The sequence below is a fragment of the Saccopteryx bilineata genome, chromosome X (genome assembly GCF_036850765.1).
Source record: "Saccopteryx bilineata isolate mSacBil1 chromosome X, mSacBil1_pri_phased_curated, whole genome shotgun sequence".
Taxonomy (NCBI): domain Eukaryota; kingdom Metazoa; phylum Chordata; class Mammalia; order Chiroptera; family Emballonuridae; genus Saccopteryx; species Saccopteryx bilineata.
Window position 1 is genome coordinate 101,833,915 of NC_089502.1, and position 20,457 is coordinate 101,854,371.

Here is a 20,457-nt window from a genome sequence, read left to right on the forward strand (position 1 = left end):
GGGGCTTTATCAAGGTCCTGCTCCAGAGTGGAAAGAAAGGTCATTGAACTGAAGCCTGCCAGGCTTCCAGGCCCCATCAAGGGACACGTCTGTGCTGTGGAAAGAGGGACACGAGAAGGTAAGCTTCCCCCTTGCTCCATGGAGGGAGGGTTCAGTCTCTTCTAGCCCTGCTCCAGCTACCTGTGACCTGACCTTGCCCAGCGTGCTGGGAATTGCCACTGAAGGCCTAAGGACATCGTTCACGAGCCTAAGGTATGTCTTCCAAGTAGCAGATAAGCTAATAACACAAGGGCCATCTACTATGCCTTGCTTGAATATTTAAGTTTTATTTATTCCTCAAAGATCTCTACTGTGGGTATTGACAGTCTGATTTTATTGCTTTATGTTTAGTATCTCCTTTATTTCTCTTATCTCAATGATGGAGAAATATAATCCTATTATAGGCTGGGACCTGTTGTTAATTCCAGCTAGAAGCAGTGGTCACTAGGACTTAAATTCTAACTGCAAAGTGTAGAAATGTAACACCCTTTCCTTAAGTACTTACAAGTTTTATAGGTTACTCAGCAAACTGTTCAAAGACTGTCCAAGAGGCACTTCTAGCAGTACACCACCCAAGGACTGACTCCCACGTAGACGGGTCCAGACACCATGACCCTGACCACTCCCACTACTGTCAAGGTAGAAGGCATACCCGCCTGGATCCACTGCAGCGGGCTGAAGCTTGCAGTCCCAGCAGAAACACCTTTGTGGACAGCGAAGATTGACCCCGCCAACCCTTGTAAGCTGACCCTGAGAAGGACAGCATGCCCTGCGTCTGCCACAAACCAGAAGTTAACTGGTCCACACATGGAGACTTTGGGGAGGGAGGGAAACTAAGGTAAAGGAAAGCCAAGTAAGTCATCTTAAGGTTTGATGCATGTACTGCTATAAGTCATACAGAAAGGGGTGTAAGTCCTTTGGCTGAGAGAGAAGCTACAAGGTAAATGAAAGTTATGTATGTGCTCATAGCTACCACTATAGAATAATCTGTGAATATTGGTCATGTGTCCAATAGGCTACTTATGAAAAGGACACCTCCAAAAGCAATCTTTAAAAGAGGATTACTTAGTACTAACTTAGTCTTTGCTGAAGGTTAAGGTTTTTAGGAATTAAGAATTCTAATAAATTAGAAAGGAATTGTATGGTTTTGATAGTAGAAGGAATAAGGTGTAGAGGTACTTTTGAAAAGAAAAGGAAAAGCAAGTTGTTATGAAGGCCAGTTATTCCTGGATAAGAAAGTGCAAAAAAGTTGAAGGTTTATGTAAGTTGCAGAAGGTTTGTGTAAGTTGAAGGTTTATGTAAGTTATAGAAGGTTTGTGCAAGTTGTAAGAAGTTAGTACAGAGAAGAAAAATGCAAGGCAGAAAGAAATTAGTCCGTAAAGCTTGTAGTACTATGGGCACACTATCAGCATACCAGCACATACTAGGGAGGACCTCTAACCTAATTAGCTTATAGCTACAGCTAAAGTAGAAAATTCTCAAGAGCCTCAACCTTATACCATTCTCCCCACTGATGAAGAATCAAGGATTTGATTTATGTCCAAAAGAGATGGGGGAATGTTAGATTCAAGGAGTACTGGCATGCTGGGGCTGCCAAGAGTGTACAAGGTCCCTGTGACGCTGAGAACAAAGAGTTCAGCAACATCCTGCACTGAGTCAGAGACCCTTATCAGAAGTTTATGTTTGAAATTCTCCACTGAGTAATACCCCGCCCCCTGTAACTGCGCACAACCTCCCTAGCCAATGACTATCAGCCACATCAGCTTCTGTATGATGCTTGCTCATCCTAGATAGCCACCCTATAAAAAGGAGCCATTTTAGAAGCTCGTGGCTGCAGTGCTCCAGTCTCTTCGGAGGTGTGGGTTGCCTGCAGTCCCTGCGCAGGTTTGGGGGGCTGCAGTGCTCTAGTCTCTTCGGAGGCGTTGGTTGCCTGCAGTCCCTGCGCAGGTTTGGGGGGCTGCAGTGTTCCCCTGTGTGGGTTACCTGCATCCCTGTGCAGGTTTGGGGGGCTGCAGTGTTCCCCTGTGTGGGTTACCTGCAGTCCCTGTGCAGGTTTGGGGGGCTTCAGTGCTCCCTTGCATGGGTTGCCTGCAGTCCCTGTGCAGGTCTGCAATAAAACTTATAAAATTCACTTTGTGTCTGCTGTGGCCTATCTCGCCAGGATGTAACACTGACCAACCCGTATACTGCATATATTCCATTGAACATGGTGTAGTCTTCCCCCTGAGGGCTCTAGAGAATTGGGAAATAATGCCTGGTTAAGATACACAGCCAATCGGTCACAGGTAAATGTTATTCCCTTTGAGCTTAGTGTCATCCACAGCTTATTCTGTATTTGAGACACACTGTTCATTCTAAGATACATAAATGGGTAGACAAATGACTCAACACTAATTTAAAGAGGGTATGAATCTCATATTCCAGTCCCTAAATTCCAATGATTTATCAAAACTTCTAACTTAGTTTAGTTAAACCTACAACAAAACTTGGTAGATCTTAGAAAATGCAATACAAAGAACAACTCAAAAGGGAAAACAGCCAATAAGTATTAGCTCATACTGCATACTTTTCATCAGACAGCAAAAACTCTTAGCAAGCCAGGTCAAGAGAAAAAAGACCACCAGTAGTGTTGACCATCATCTAGACCAGTGGTCCCCAACCTTTTTTGAGTCATGGACCGGTTTATTGTCAGAAAATATTTTCACGGACTGGCCTTTAGGGTGGGACGGATAAATGTATCACGTGACCGAGACTAGCATCAAGAGTGAGACTTAGACGGATGAAACAGAGGGAACCTGGTCATTTTAAAAAAATAAAACATTGTTCAGACTTAAATATAAATAAAACAGAAATAATGTAAATTATTTATTCTTTTTTATCGGACTGGTACCAAATGGCCCACGGACGGTACCGGTCCGCGACCCGTGGTTGGGGACCACTGATGTAGACCAGTGGTAGTCAACCTGGTCCCTACCACCCACTAGTGGGCATTCCAGCTTTCATGTTGGGCAATAGCAGAGCACCCAAAGTATAAATAAAAAGATAGACTTAACTATAGTATGTTGTTTTATAAAGATTTATTCTGCCAAACTTAGCAAAAATCCGACATAAAGTTCTTGGTAAGTAATTATTATCATGTGCTTTAACTTGCTGTAACTCGACTTTATAAATTTTTTTTTATTTTTTATTAATTTTAATGGGGTGACATTAATAAATCAGGGTACATATGTTCAAAGAAAAACATCTCTAGGTTATCTTGTCATTCAATTATGATGCATACCCATCACCCAATGTCAAATTGTCCTCCGTCACCATCTATCTGTTTTTTTGTGCCCCTCCCTTCCCCTCTCTCCCTCCCTCCCCCATAACTACCATATTATTGTCCATGTCTCTTAATCTCGTTTTAATATCCCACCTAAGTATGGAATCATGCAGTTCCTAGCTTTTTCTGATTTACCTATTTCACTCCGTATAATGTTATCAAGATCCACTCATTTTGTTGTAAATGATCCAATGTCATCATTTCTTATGGCTAAGTAGTATTCCATAGTATATATGTACCACATCTTCTTTATCCAGTCATCTATTGTAGGGCTTTTTGGTTGTTTCCATGTCTTGGCCACTGTGAACAATGCTGCAATGAACAAGGGGCAGCATGTGTCTTTACATACCAGTGTTTTTTAGTTATGTGGGTATATTCCCAGTAGAGGGATTGCTGGGTCATATGGTAGTTCTATTTTCAATTTTTTGAAGAATCACCATACTTTCTTCAATAGTGGTTGTACTACATTGCATTCCCTCCAGCAGTGGATGAGGGTTCCTTTTTCTCCACAGCCTCTCCAATACTTGTTACTGTCTTGTTGATAACAGCTAATCTAACAGGTGTGAGGTGGTATCTCATTGTAGTTTTGATTTGCATTTATCCAATAGCTAATGAAGATGAGCATCTTTTCATATATTTGTTGGCCATTTTTATTTCTTCCTGGCAGAAGTGTCTGTTCATGTCCTGCTCCCATTTTTTTATTGGATTGTTTGTATGTTAGTTGTTGAGTTTTTTTTTTTTCTTTTTTTTCATTTTTCTGAAGCTGGAAACAGGGAGAGACAGTCAGACAGACTCCCGCATGCGCCCGACCGGGATCCACCCGGCACGCCCACCAGGGGTGGTGCTCTGCCCCCCAGGGGGCGATGCTCTGCCCATCCTGGGCGTCGCCATGTTGCGACCAGAGCCACTCTAGCGCCTGAGGCAGAGGCCACAGAGCCATGCCCAGCGCCCGGGCCATCTTTGCTCCAATGGAGCCTTGGCTGCGGGAGGGGAAGAGAGAGATAGAGAGGAAAGCACGGCGGAGGGGTGGAGAAGCAAATGGGCGCTTCTCCTATGTGCCCTGGCCGGGAATCGAACCCGGGTCCTCCGCACGCTAGGCCGACGCTCTACCGCTGAGCCAACCGGCCAGGGCTTCTTGTTGAGTTTTATGAGTTCTTTGTATATTTTGGATATTAAGCCCTTATCTGAGCTGTTGTTTGAAAGTATCATCTCCCATTTAGGTGGCTGTCCATTTATTTTGTTGTCAGTTTCTCTTGCTGTGCAAAAACTTCTTAGTCTGATGTGGTCCCATTCATTTATGAATTTTATAAAGTAAAGTTACTTCCCTACTTTATAAATCCCCATTACTGTGGAACCGGTGGGCGGTTAGAAAATTTTATTACTAACAGAGATACAAAAGTGGGCGGTAGGTATAAAAAAGGTTGACTACCCCTGGTCTAGACTATCCTGCTCACATTGCCAATAGTTATACCCACCCTGAAGACACAGGATGAACTCCCACATGAAATTAAATTTCAATGATGCTGTGCAAACACCAAGAGAGTATGCAAATGTTTATTATTCATATATGAGGATTTTTGAGGTAGGGCAAGGCAGGCTTTTCAATTAGGTTGAAATGTGTCTTGCAAGTGCAGGGAAAAGCGATTGGCTGGAAGTTTTTATCAAGGTAAGACATGCGGCCATGGTAAGCATCCCCTTGCATGAGCAGGGCCTTAAATATAATAATTAAACCTGCCATCAGCTTCAATAGAGGGTGCACTCAAGTTTCTTATCACCTTTCACAAATGAGAGCAGATGAAGAGGGAAGGGTGGGGCTTCACAACTGTTGTTAATCAACAAAAATATAAGAAATGGAATCAGACTCTATTATACAACCCAATTAGATATCTCAGTTAATTGTACTTATAGGGCCTTATACCAAATCTATCCTGTTTGACTTAGGTAGTATTGAACAAGAGTGATCATGACAATAATTCCTACTATGGTAACTGAAACTATTTGGAGATTAGACCTCAACCAGTTAAATATGTAAAATCATAGAAAATAGTACAACAGTAACATCATAAGATTATAGGGAGTTATGTCAGCATCCAGAATGTTCATCTTGTTCTTTGTTTTAAGTGAAGGTTGTTCTATCTGGAGTCAATGGATGTTGGGAGGTTTCTAAAAGTTCTTCGATTAAGATTTTTTTGGTTGGCAATTAAGTTATAAATGGTGGTGACAGTCTATTTTAGCCCAATGTGCTGGGAGTAAGAAATGAGAAAGAAAGAAATTAATCATCTCTCCCTCCACACTTGACCACCCAGGTTCAAGGATTTCCTTTCCATAGCAGCCAAAGTTGTTACTCTCTTTTATATTCTTGGCATGACCTATTCTCACAGCAATTACTTCAACATTTTTTCCAATCATTCCAATGTCTTACCTAAACCATATCCCTGATCTCATACCTATGTGTTTCAAAAATTTCTTCTTTATATTTCTTGTACCATTTGAAATTATATCTTACCCTTGGCATTTGGGCCATATCAGGACCACCTTAGGGATTATCACCTCACATTTATGATTTGTATCATCAATATTTGCAATTGCACAAATTTAGAAAATGAACAAATAAGGATTAATTTGAGCAGGGGTCAGGAACCTATGGCTCGCAAGCCAGATGTGGCTCTTCTGATGGCTGCATCTGGCTCACAGACAAATCTTTAATAAAAAAATAATAACGTTAAAAATATAAAACATTCTCATGTATTACAATCCATTCATTTCCTACCACTCATATTCATGGTTGCGGGTGGCTGAAGCCAATCACAGCTGTCCTCCAGGTCAACACCAAATTTTTATTGGACAATGCGTAAGGTACACTCATTGTTGTATGGCTCTCACGAAATTACATTTTAAAATATGTGGCGTTCATGGCTCTCTCAGCCAAAAAGCTTCCCGACCCCTGGGTTAGAGTCTCCCACCCCTACATCTTCTTCTTCTTGAAAGTTCTAGTTACCTGATATCCTGGGAGTTGGTGTAGGAGTGAAAACAGTAGAGCAATAAGAGTAAATTATATGGGACGGATTTTAATACAGCCAGTATGGGACTCCACTCACCTACCCAATCACATAATTAAGCATTTTTATTTAATTGGGAGCCACCCTTTTAAGGAATGGCCACATTTAAAGCCCAAACTCCCTATCTTAGTTGTGTATTCCACTGGGAACTGAACCTTAGTTATCCTATTATCTTTTTTCATTTTCTCCTTGAAGAGTCTATTTTATCTTTCAATCCGTGCTGCCTGGGGATGACATGGGACATAAAAACTCCAAAGGATGTTTATATAGCGGCCCACTGCTTATTATTTCTCACTATAAAGACAATAACAATGTCTAATCACATGTTTAGAGAATCAAAATATGTAACATCCATCTAAGCATTCAATAGTATGGTCCCCATTTGCTAAGTAGATGGGAATCGCAATGCCATACCCTGAAAAGATGTCTATGAAGTTGATGTCTAAAAATATTCTCAAGGGGAGCGTAAGGGGGCTATATAGTCTATTTGCTAAGACTTGCTAGGTTCCAAATGCTCCCTTTGCCACTCAACTATATAACTGGCAGTCTGGGTACATTTTCCAGGCTTCTTGCCTTTATGTATTAGAATTACTAGGCCTTGATTTTTGGGCCCAGTCCTGAATTGTAGATACATTATCACACCCTGTGTGATGCTATATTCAGATAAATGCTGTATCTACATGTTCCATTCTCATATTGAAAATTTGATCAATGTGGTGGTTAATTTTATGTGTCAACTTGACTGGATCACAGGGTACCCAGATATGTGGCTAAATAATATCTCTGATGTATCTGTGAGAATGTTTCTGAATGAGATTAATGTTTGAATTGGTAGACTAACTAAAATATGTTATCTTCCTCAGTCTAAGTGTGCATCATCCAATCTCTTGAGAGCCTGAATAGATAAAATCAGAATGAGGGAGAAGTTGTTCCATTGTTCCCTAACCACCTTACTGGTTGAGCTCAGACATCAGGCTTCTCCTGCCCTCAGACAGAGATTTGTACCAACAGCTCCCCCTGGTATTCAGGCCTTCAGATATTTCATAGGACTTCATCTTGCAGATATCAGATTATGGGACTTCTTAACCTTCATAATCACATGAGCCAACACTTCATAATAAATGAATGCATAAATAAATTAATATCCTATTAGTTCTGTTTCTCTGGAGAACCCTGGCTAATACAGATTTTGGTACTGAAAGTGGTTCTACAGGAATAGATGTTAAGAATTAGTTTTCTGAATTGGTCCAGAGTTTCTAGTTATCGCTGTATACTTATTCAATTTAAAGATGCTAATGACTATTTCTAGTAATAAAGAGTACACAAAAAAACATGTTGTGATCTGGCAATACAATTATGCAAAATATCTGTATTGTATATTCCTAATCAACTACTTATAAGATGCTGGGTCACTGTGTATATGATACTTTTTTTGGTAACAGAGACATAGAGACAGGCAGAGAGAAGGACAGATTGGAACAGACAAACAGGAAGGGAGAGAGATGAGAACCATCAATTTTTCGTTAAGGCTCTTTAGTTGTTCATTGACTGCTTTCTTACATGTGCCTTGACCAGGGAGCTACAGCAGAGTAAGTGACCCATTGCTCAAACCAGTGACCTTGGTCTTAAGTCAGCGACCATGGAGTCATTTCTATGATCCCACACTCAAGCCAGCAACCTCGGGGTTTCAAATCTGGGTCCTCTGCATCCCAGTCCCATACTCTATTCACTACACCACCGCCTGTTCAGGCTATATATGTTACCTTCGAGCATTTTTAAAAATTATTGAATATACTGATGTTGACTGGTTACTCCTAATGTCACTGAATAAAGTGGTGAAACATTAGGGTAGGTTCATGGATTTGAATTTATACCTCAAGTAGCATGTAAATTATCTGAAAGTTTCTAGACATGCTCTGAAGAAGGCCCTTATCTCCCACAGCTGCAGGGCTGAGATCGCTGAAAATCAAACAGAGAATCTCACCCAGTGACTAGCTAAATTTAACATAAATAGAACTCCCAGCTTCACAGGGCATCAGTATTAAAGTGAGGACACTGAGTAAGAAAGAAGGGAGTCTTATAAATTGGGATGGAAACATATGGGAAGATCTTGATAAAATTGGATCATAAATTCCCGAAATTCTGATGAATCTGCTTTGCCAGTGAAATCAACCTCCCCATCTACAATGGAAGTGCCCACCTCACCTTCAGTGGTAGTAGCTTTCCTATTCCCATTGATCCTCGCCCTTCCACCCCAATCTGTGGAGATTAACCTTGCATTACCTAAGCCACCTATAATGGCTTCATTCAAGGCAGTTGCCATTCAGACTCTGATTATCATAAAGACCTATTCCCACTACCCGTCTTTGATCCTAGACCTATAACTAGAATCAGGTATCAGAAGGCCCCTAATGATCAGGAACAATGTATGACCCATGAACAAGTGTGGTACACCCAAAAAGAACTGAAATGGAATTGAAGTCATTAAGCTTACAGTGATTCACTGTGATTCTCCAAGATTCATTTGTCTTTTGCACAGGCCAAATATAGACGTTATATGGTTAGATAGTTATTTGTATGTGGGTCACCAACAGGGGTGGTAGGTCTTGTGCAGTTTGCGGTAGCTTCTCCCTACAGAAGCTGAGACTTGATCATCTAGTCATTTTACTGCCTGGCATCACTTGCCCTTTTGTGGGCTTTTGCCCATGAATCAAGAACAGATAACAGGGTGGATCTGAGGAGTGTTTTCCTCATGAGCACCGTGAAAATACACTACTGAACAGAGTTCCCTCTTCCGAGGGCAGTTATAGTACAGTTTTCACTGGGACTGCACAGCAACAGTGGACGAGTACACTAAATTGGCTTTGAACTTAGATGACCCATCTGTGAACCAGGTCAGGTATCCTCAGAAACCTTACACGTACTCGAACCCCCAAATATACCATGGTGCTGACCCAGACCACATGTGTGAGACAGTCTCATCTAGAGGGTGACCAGTCACAGTTTCACTTCATGAAACTGTGAGACTCCCTAATGTCTACCACATTCATTTAATAACGGATGCTTGTTGGATAACCTCCACTCTGTTGATGTTCTCATTTTGACCCATCCCTTGTTAGGAGTATCAGTTTCTAACAATACAGCTGTTGCTTTGCAAGTCTCTGAGTCTCTCAGCACCCAATAACAAAGCAGTAATAGTCACTTAAATGGGGTTTACCAAGTAGTCACCTGCTGCCTATCAGGAGTCCAAAAAGTTCAGCTCTGCTGCCTGGTAGCCAGGTAATTTTTTCACAAGCTCTAATCTGCATAAGTGTCAATTGCTGATACTTATAGCTGAAAGGGCTCCTTAAAGCAGAATGGCCCAAGTGGAAGTTTGTACAGGTTGCTAGATAGTTTCTGGGCTTATTGTTTGTCAGGCCACATTAAAAGATGACTTCTTTTGAATGATCTTAGGTAATGGGCTGAACAGAGTTCTCATGTGAGGTAGGATGTACCTCAAATACAGAACAAGTCAATCAGATGTTGTGCCCCCTTTTTGTTTGCTGGAGGTTTTAAGGTCATCAGCTTTTCTTTATCAGGTTCAAAGATCTTCTCTAGGCATCAGCCTACATGGTTACCAGAAACATTACCTGAGTTTCTAGCCACTGGTTCTTGTTAGGGTTAATCCTTCAACTCTGGTTACTTACATACTGTATCATCCATTTAGGGCAGTCCGTATGCTGTCCTTATCCCTTCCCATCAGAATAACGTAATCCATATAATGTTACTAGAATATTTCTGGTGAGGTTACAGTCTTTTTTAGGTCTTAGCCTATCCATTGTGTGAAACCATGGGACAGTTTAGATCGCCTGTGGCAGCACAGTAACATTTTAATTTGACTCACGTGAAGGAAAACTGGCTTTCACCATATAGATCCAATAGAATGCTGAAGAAAGCATCAGTAATATTCAACACTGCACATCAGAATCCTTCAATCTTACTTGACTTTATGTGGTAAACACACAATACAATGTACAGATGAGGTTGTAGAATTGTACCCCTGGAACATATATAATTTTATTAACTAATGTCATACTGGTAAATTCAATAAAATTAATCAAATTCTAATCAAATAAAAAAAGAGAATCTTTCAGTTGAAACAACGGATTTAGTCCGTATTCACAGGTTCTAGGGATTAGGATGTAAACATCTTTGGGGAGATCAGCATTATATATATATATATCGTACTGTGCATGCCAGCAGGTGCTGCCCAATACCGCAGTGGCTTGCGTGACAATGTTCAGAAGAGTCGAAATGTTTTGGCAAACTTACTTGCCATTAAGGCCCCAAGATACCTTGACCAGTGCTCCAGGTATTAGTCCTTCTTAGGGAAGGAGGTCCTCAGCCTCTGTCTGAGTCCTTTTTGTTTTTGAATGGGACAAGATCTAGATAAAAAGATGATGTTGAAGCTCTTGTATCATCACTAATTTAAATAGCACAGACTTCAGCAAGGTCCTCTTGGTCATTCTCCTGTTTGTGCATAGTAGATATCAAAGTTGGCCAGGGATCTCTCCCTGCTACAGTCAGGATCTTTGATTTTGGTAGTCCTTCTTAGTCTGATAGAGTTATCTTCATGGATGCAATGAACTGAATGGTTATGTCCCCATGAAATTCATATGTTGAAATCCTTACTCTTCAATAGGATAGCATTTAGAGGTGAAGATTTGGGGAGGTGATTAAGTCATTAGAGTAGAGCCCTCATGAATGGGACTAGTGTCCTTACAAAAGAGACCCCAGAGAGTTCCTTTGACCCTTCCACCGTGTGAAGACATAGCAAGAAGTTAGCCATCTATAAACTAAGAAACAGGATATTACCAGACTCCAAATGTGGTAGCACTTTGATCTTGAACTTCCCAATATCCAGAACTGCAAGAAATAAATTTCTATTGTTTAAGCCACCCAGTTCATGGCAATGGGCAAATGACCAATCTCTTCTTTGGAACCTCTCCCCCTGGCATAATAGTCAGGTCCACATGGTCCTATGGTCTAGAACGTCAATTGTTGTTGTTGTTGTTTCCCTCCTCATTAGCCAGAAGGAAATTTTCCCAGTTGTGTGTGTCCAGGCTTCGATTCTGTTTGTTGGACAGAATGTGGAGACTATCTCTGTGCCACAAGAGAAGATTTCATCATCTTTGATAGCATGGTCGTATCATCTACAAACCGGTCAATCTGACCTTGTATGACTGTCTCATCTCCTGAGTGCTCATGTTCTCCACTATAAATCCAAGCTCAGGTTACAATGGCCTGAAGGGAAGTTATAGCTTTCCCTGCTTCCATCCATGTGTTTATTAGATGACAGAAACTCATCTCAGATAGACCACTGTTTTATTATTAATGTAAAAACCTACTGCAACAAGCCCTGATTGGTTGTTACATGTTACTCTTCCATGCTTATGTCATCAGCCAAAGTGCATGTGGCCATCTCAGCATATAGGGTTAGTCTTTTTTTTTTTTTTTTTTTTCATTTTTCCGAAGCTGGAAACGGGGGAGGCAGTCAGACAGACTCCCACATGCGCCTGACCGAGATCCACCCGGCATGCCCACCAGGGGGTGACGCTTCGCCCCTCTGGGGTGTCGCTCTGTTGCATCCAGAGCAATTCTAGCGCTTGAGGCAGAGGCCACAGAGCCATCCCCAGCGCCTGGGCCATCTTTCCGCCAATGGAGCCTCAGCTGTGGGAGGGGAAGAGAGCGACAGAGAGAAAGGAAAGGGGGAGGAGTGGAGAAGCAGATGGGCACTTCTCCTGTGTGCCCTGGCCTGGAATCGAACCCGGGACTCCTACACGCCAGGCCGACGTTCTACCGCTGAGCCAACCGGCCAAGGCCTAGGGTTAGTCCATGAAATCTAGCATGACTCCCTCACCTGATAGTCAGAATGGCTAAGCCTCTGTAGTCTCACTGGGATTTTGCTCAAACTTACCTAATATCCCACATTTCCTCGTCATTGTAACAATAGAACTTAGCATGTCCCTCAGTAAATAACTACTCTTGATTACTAGGGAATATTTTATCTGTGCTTATGATCATTTATCAAAGGGTACTATTTTCTTTTCTAAATGACACAGAAAGGTGAGCAACAACCATGGAATACTTTTTTTTTTTTTTTTTTTTTTTTTTGGCTTTATGGTGTCCCCTACTCTTATCTCTAACTATAGCTATTGATGCAACTTACCAAGGTTTTCAAGGATAATGTTCAAGGACTAGTTGTCTCCCTTATCACTGAACATTTCAATAGTTAGGTCTGCTACTTCTCTCCAAAATCTTATTCCATACCTGGCTAGTCAACCTGAGGGATCTTACATATCTTTTTTCTAAAAGGGCATTGCAATCCTATAGACTCTGTCAGAAACAGGTGCAGCCAAAGTTTCCTGTAATCAACTTCTTTTACTGTGAGATAATTGGCCAAGTTTTGTAGGTGTTACTAATTTGCTATCAGGAACATACTGTTTTTAAGTCTGTAAAAGACAACAAATTATCTTTGACTTTCACAGTAATTCAGTGAAACTCACATTATTTCAAGGAACTTTACTTAGCAAACAGGCCTTGAATTTTGTTGGAGCTTATTAGTCACTGCTGCTGGTGGGCAGCGAAGGACACTGAGAATGAGACCTTTAATTTGCCAACCAACAAAGCATCATTATAGAGCAAAAATTATGAATATCATGGTAATTTAAATACTTTATACACATTCAAATTTCAAACTTGTGTCACAGTTCAAACCAATTATATATTTCATAACTGAATGCATAATCATTTTGAATCTCACTCAAAAGCTAATTTAACCTTTTTTTTCTCTCAAAAGGAAAGTTTTACCACAGTGTACTAGACACTTTTTTATTTTTTGGAGAAACAGAACAGAGACCTTTTTTGAAAGGGAGGCAGGGTGAGAAGAGAGAGAGAGGAACATTGAGCTGTTTCAGTATATGACCTGACAGGGTAATCAAACCAGCAACCTCTGTGCTCTGGGATGATGCTCCATATCAGGCCAAGGCTTAATTTTATTGAATTTTTTTAGAGAGACAGAGAGAAAGAGGTGGGAGAGGGGAGAGGAAAGGGAAGCATTCATTCATTGCTCCACTCAGTCTTGTTCCACTCACTCATGCATTCTTTGGTTGCACCCTATGTGTGCCCTGACTGGGGATTGAACCTTCAACCTTGCCATTTCAGGATGATATCCTTAACCGACTGACGCAAATGGCCAGGGCCCAGAACTACGACTGTTAACATAAGTACTTTGGGACTTACACTGTAGCTAGAAGCTTAGGGAACAGGGGAAGAGGGTAGCACAGGGGGAGAAATTTACTATAAGTGTACCTTCACATTTAATTTTGATTTTAAGGAGCCATTTACTGGGACACCACAAATGCACTTTAAATGAAAACAAAATATCATTTGAGAAACTGGTTTTAATACGACTTCTAGCCACTTCATTTCCAAATGTTTATCAACAGGTACTGATCCCTAGGAGTCTTGTACCCTGACAGGCTCACATAGCCCCTGTGGATGGACCCTTAATCCTCTCTTCCTTCTCACCTCTTAGGTAAGACTGCCCTACTAGATGTGGGGATTCTTATCTTTCCTAACATGGCCCGTGTAATCCCTTAGTGGGAGGACTCTACTTCCCCTCTTGCCACCACAAAGACTAGAGTATGTACTACCAGATAACATGCAATCTATCTTCTGCCTTAATCTGGCCTGTGTAGCACCATATTTTCTAAGAGGGCATCATAAATTTACTAACTCATATTAGACATAGAATTTGTCAAACTCACTAATAAAAACAAGTCAAGGACAAGGTCAAGGCTTGATGGACTTGACCAGAACTGATTTGATAAACTATTTAGAGATTTAGACAGTTTATTACTACATAGACAGTGAATATGTGTCAGCAACATGTACTCTTTGTCTCACACAGAAAGGGTAACAGAAAAAAAGGGCCAGAAGACTACAGCACAAGTTGTGAGGTACCTTGTTGCTGAGGAGCCACATCTATACAGAAGTTAAGTGATTTTACATTCCACAGTTATACTCTAAGGACCAAGGGACTTTCTATTTCCTTAGAACCAAGGACTAGATGAGAAACTTTCCCCTGACAGCCTCTTACGGAAGAGAGGACTGTGAGTAAGAGATATCCTTGTAGCAGCTTTGTACCAATTTTGCGATCTCTTGTGTCCCATGAGAATTATAAGGTGTTCTTATAGGATTCAGATTAGCTGTAGTTAATGCCTTTGCCTATATGGATGCATGCAAGGGCACCAGGGCACCATGACAGGGCCATTCCTTAAAGGTCGGAATGCAAGATATAAACTCAATGATTCATAAAATTAGTAAGTATATTTAGAGCTTTAACATTCATAATGTGACATATATCCTCATTTTCTTCCTTCTTCTTTGGCCACTCACTCAGTTTATTTCATTGTCTCCTCTTTCTCTTTTTTCTTCACTGCTCACCACTCTATATAAACTTCAAATTCAGCAGCAATAGTGGTTAGTGGTTTCCTGTTAGTATTTGCCCTCTTACAAGATTGTGAGATCTTTGACAACAAGGACCCCATTTTACTGGCCTTTTCATATCCAGTAAATTTTATACTGCACAAAATATGGTATATTCATTGAATAAAAGTTAATTTTTGCATTGACAATGATAGGAAAAATAACCTTTCAAATATGGAGTTAGTATAGCTGATTTATTTCTCTGTAGGTGTATTGTTTATGGCGTAAGTGTATCAGATGCTGTGTAAATTCTATTATGAAGCTCTAAGGTGTTTGAAGACTAGAAATTGAATTCACTTTTCTGTGTCTAGCCAAAGTGAGTAGCTCAGATCTCAACACGCCACTTAAGTAATCCATGCCACCTTTATGAAAACAAATGGCTAGTATATCACAGATTTAATGAAATGAAAGTAATTCAAAAAATAACTATTCTGGAAACTAAATAATACTATGTGATATAAAATTTAAAAGTTAACATATCCAAGGTGCCAGTCAAGAAGGCAGAATAGGTAAGCACTATGCTCATCTCTTCCCATGACTACATAAAAATTACAGCTAAATTCTAGATCAATCAACCTGGAGAACCATCTGAAGATTAGCTGAATAGAAATCCTATAACAAAGGATATAAAGAAGTCACATCAAAACGTAAGAAAAATGGAAATGCAAAACAGACTAGCCCCACATGTGGCAGTTGTGAACTGGAAGGGATATCTCAGCTACAGAGTTCCCCACTGAGGAGTGAGATGTCCCAGCCTACACTGGGCATCCCAGTCCACACCAGGCTCCCCAGTCTGGAGCACCAGTGCTAGGAATAGGAGTCCCCACAGCATCTGGCTGTGACAGTCAGTTTGTATTCCTTCCTTCTAGGTGATACAGAAAGCTGCCGGAAATGCAGGCAACCTGTATAAAAAATAAAAGCTGGGCACAGCCTCACTTGTAGACACTACCCCCTGTGCACCAGGAAAATTAGTGACTCAGTGGTTGCCATAAACATAGAAGGAAAAATGAGTTGTGTGGCTTCAAGATGAGGACTAGAGGGATAGTCACCATGTCCCTGTATTGAATCCTTCTCCTACGCAAGCAAATATGAACCTTCATTAAAAACGTGAACATCTTATGCCCCTTTTCCGATGATTCCCTGAGATCTCACCTCAACAACTCACTTACCTCCTGAGGTTATATCAGTGGCTAACCTGATGGGCAGCCAACAAGTGATGGTAGACCTCTTGGTGTTCCGGACCTTCTGTTGAGTAACCATGGCCTGGTACTGGTGGCCACCAGTCTTGGTTTGCAGTGTGGCCTCTTCCATATGCCTCTAGGCCCAGCACAGGCAGCCACCAACTTCAGATCAGCTTGTAGATTCTACCAACTAGTGTCATGCTGGTCTCAGATAGTAGCAGGCCTTGGACAGCACCAAAGCCCCTTCTAGAAACTCCAGAACCAACACATCCAGTGGCTGGCTTCAGACCACAACAGAATACCACCTGAATAGCAACATACACAGCACATTCAAAGATACCAGAGCCCACTGGGGTGAATCCTGCTAATAAGGTCTACTCCTGCCATAATATCTCATACACTGTAGGCAAGGATAATACTCACAGCCAGTCAGCCTGAGAGTAAACTCCACTGAAGTATCAACAGCAGTCAAGGTTCCACTAGAACAGGATGGCACACACAACCCACACAAATGAAACTGTAGTAGCACCCAGCTCAGGTGGTCAAGTAGACTGTACCATTGGGGTGAACAGGACATTTACTATGTAAGGCCATTCTGCCAAGACTGGGAGACATAGAAAATCCACCTAATACATAAAAATAAACATAGAGAGGCAATAAAAATGAGGAGAAAAGGGAATGTGTCCCAAATAAAAGAACAAGAAAAAACTCCAGAAGAAAACTAAACTAAATGGAGGCAAGCAATCTACCAGATACAGAGTTTAAAGCATGGTTATACAGATTCTCAAAGAACTTATTGAGCACTTCAATTAAGAGATAAAAAATATTAAAAAATGACATAGAAATCATTTTAAAAAGAACCAGTTACAAATGGAGGTTACAATATCTAAAATGAAGAATACACTAGAAAGAATAAACAGTCAGTAGGATAAAGCAGAGGACTGAATCAGTGATTTGGAAGACAAGGTAGCAGAAAATACACAATCCGTAAAGCAAAAAAAAAAAAATTCTCTTTTAAAATTTATTGATTGATTTTAGAGAGAGAGAAAGAAGAGAGAGACAGACAGAAAAATCAATCTGTTTCTGTATGTGCCCTGACCTGGAATTGAATTTATAACCTTTGTGTATCAGGATAATGCAGCCACAGAAGAAAAAATATTTTATTTTATTTCTTTATGGCAGAGACCGAGAGAGTCAGAGAGAGGGACAGATAGAGACAGAAAGACAGGAAGGGAGAGAGATGAGAAACATCAATTCTTCGTTGCGGCTCCTTAGTTGTTCAGTGATTGATTTCTCATATGTGACTTGACCAGGGGGCTACAGCAGACTGAGTGACCCCTTGCTTGAGCCAGCGACCTTGGGCTCAAGCTGGCGAACTTGGGGTCTCCAACCTTGGTCCGCCACATCCCAATCCAACGCTCTATCCACTGAGCCACTGCCTGGTCAGGAAAGGAAAAATATTTTTAAAAATAATGAGGATAATTGAAGGAACCTTTGGGACATCAACTGTAGCAACATTTGCATCACAGGAATACCAGGAGAAAAGAGAAAGCAAGGGATTGAGAATCTATTTGAAGAAATAATGACTGAAAACTTTCTTAACCTGGTGAAGGAAATAGACATACAAGCCCAGGAAGCACAGAGAATCCCAAAGAAGATGTACCCAAAGAAATGCACAACAAGACACATCATAATTAAAATGTCAACCGTTAAAGACAAAGTAAGAATCTTAAAAGTGGCAATAGAAAGGCAGTTAGTAACCTACAAGGGAGCTACCATAAGACTGTCATCTGATTTCTCAACAGGAATATTTCAGAACAGAGGGACTGACAGAAAATATTCGATGAAAAACAAGAAACTACAACCAAGACTACTCTACCTAGCAAGGCAATCATTTAAAGTTCAAGAAGAAATAAAGAAAAAGCTAAAGGAGTTTATCATCACCATATCAATATTACAAGAAATGTTAAAGGGGCTTTTTTAAGAAGAAAGGAGAAAAGAAGATAAATATGACTAATAAAATGGCAATAACTATATATCTGTCAATAATTACTTTAAATGCAAATGGATTAAGTGCTGCAATCAAAACACATAGGGTAGCTGAATGGATAAGAAATCAAAACCCACACTTATGCTGTCTATTACAGACCCACTTCAGATCGAAAGACATACACAGAATGAAAGTAAAGGGATAGAAAAGGATGTTTCATGCAAATGGAAATAAAATAGCTATCATAACAATTCTTGTATCAGACAAAATAGACTTTAAAACTAATGCTATAGTAAGAGACAAAGAAGTATATCACATAATGATAAAGCAAGCAAATCCAACAAGAGGATATAACCTTTAAATACATTTATGTACCCAACATAAGATCACGTAAATATATATAGCAAATTTTGATCAGCATAATGAGAGAGATCAACAGTAATACAGTCATAGTAGGGGACTTGAACACCCTATTGTCCTTAGTGTCATAGGAGAAATAAAGGGACAAAACAAGGTGAAAACTGACTCTCTTGTAAACCTCCTAACAACATTGTCTAATGACTATAACATCTACCTTTTTCACTTTTGTTGATGTTTAATTCAGGGTTGTGTGAATTATTTCAACCAATAGGATGGTTGTATTTTGTTGTGTTAAAAGTACCTTTCATGATTTTTTTAATGTATTTGCATCAGCATTTCAATGGAATTTTCTAACCTGTGTTAACAACATTGAATGTGTATTTCTTTTTTTTTAGATTTTTTATTTATTCATTTTTAGAGAGAGGGGAGAGAGAGAGAAGGGAGGAGGAGCAGGAAGCATCAACTCCCCTATGTGCCTTGACTGGGCAAGCCCCGGGTTCTGAACCGGCGACCTCAGCGTTCCAGGTCAATGCTTTATCCACTGCACCACCACAAGTCAAGCTTGAATGTGTATTTCTTAATAAAGTATCATATCCCTGTGCCCTTAACACGTTACTTTAACTGAAAGAAAACACCAAAAAATTCTGTACACTGTTTATTAAACAATTCATTGCAGAAATGTATAAATGTTAAAAAATAAAAATGTATTACTGTCAAAAAATAGCAAAAGACTCAAGTAGATATTTCGCCAAGGATGATATACGAATGGCCAATAAGCACATGAAAGGATGCTAAACATTATCAGTCATTGGGTAAGTGCAAATTAAAATCACAGTGAGATAACACTTCATACCTTCTAAGATAGCTATAATTTTTTTAAAATAAAAGTTAACAAGTATTGGCAAGGATGTGAAGAAATTGAAATCATCACATATTGTTGTGGGAGGGTAAAATGGTGTAGCCATTGTAAAAAAAAATAGTATGGCATTTCATCAAAAAGATAAACATAGAATTATTGTATGATCTGAGAATTCCACTCCTAGTTGTATACCAAAAGAATTGAAAGCAGATACTCAGACAGTACTTGTGTACACATATTCACAGCTGCATTATTGCCAATAGTCAAAAGGTGGAAACAACCCAAGTGCCCATCAATAGGCAAGTAAATAAAAAAACAAACAAAAATACATATGATGGAATATTATTAAGCCATAAAAAGGAATGAAGTTGTGACACATGCAACTTGAGGACATTATGCTAAGTGAGATAAACCAGTTACAAAATGAAAAATATTGTATGATTCCATTTATGTGAAGTATCTAGAATAGGCACATTCATAGAGACAGAAAGTAGAATGGAGGTTACAAGAGGCTGGGTAGAAGGGAAATGGGGAGTTAGTGTTTCCCATGGAAACAGAGTTTCCATTTGGGGATAATAAAAACATTTTGGAAATAGAAAGTGATGATTGAACAAGATTGTGAATGAACTTAATGCCACTAAACTGTACATTTAAAAAATGTCAAGTGTTATGTTTTATATGCTTCACCACACTTAAAAATTTAAAGATATGCAGTTTATTGCATACCAATTATACCTCAATAAAATTGATAAAATCTCAAAAGCCTAATCAGGAAGTTAGCATATCTACAAGTACACACAAGCCCAGAACCCTTTCAAAGAATATATACTCCAACGTTACAGACTTTTTAAAAATTGATATTAATTTGTTGTTTACATAGTTACAAGTGTTCCCCTGAATATATCTCCTTCCCTCCCCACCTCGTGTTCTTCTTGATACCCTCTCTACCCCTCCCTCCACAGCCCTCCCCTCTTCCCTCAATGATTTAATATGCTGTCCTATATTTCTCTGTGTTATGTGTATATAATTTCACTAATGTTTTTTCTTTTTTTGATTCCCTCTTCTCACCCCCTTTCCCTCTTACCGCTTTCTCTCTGGACTCTTTGACCCCTGCGCTG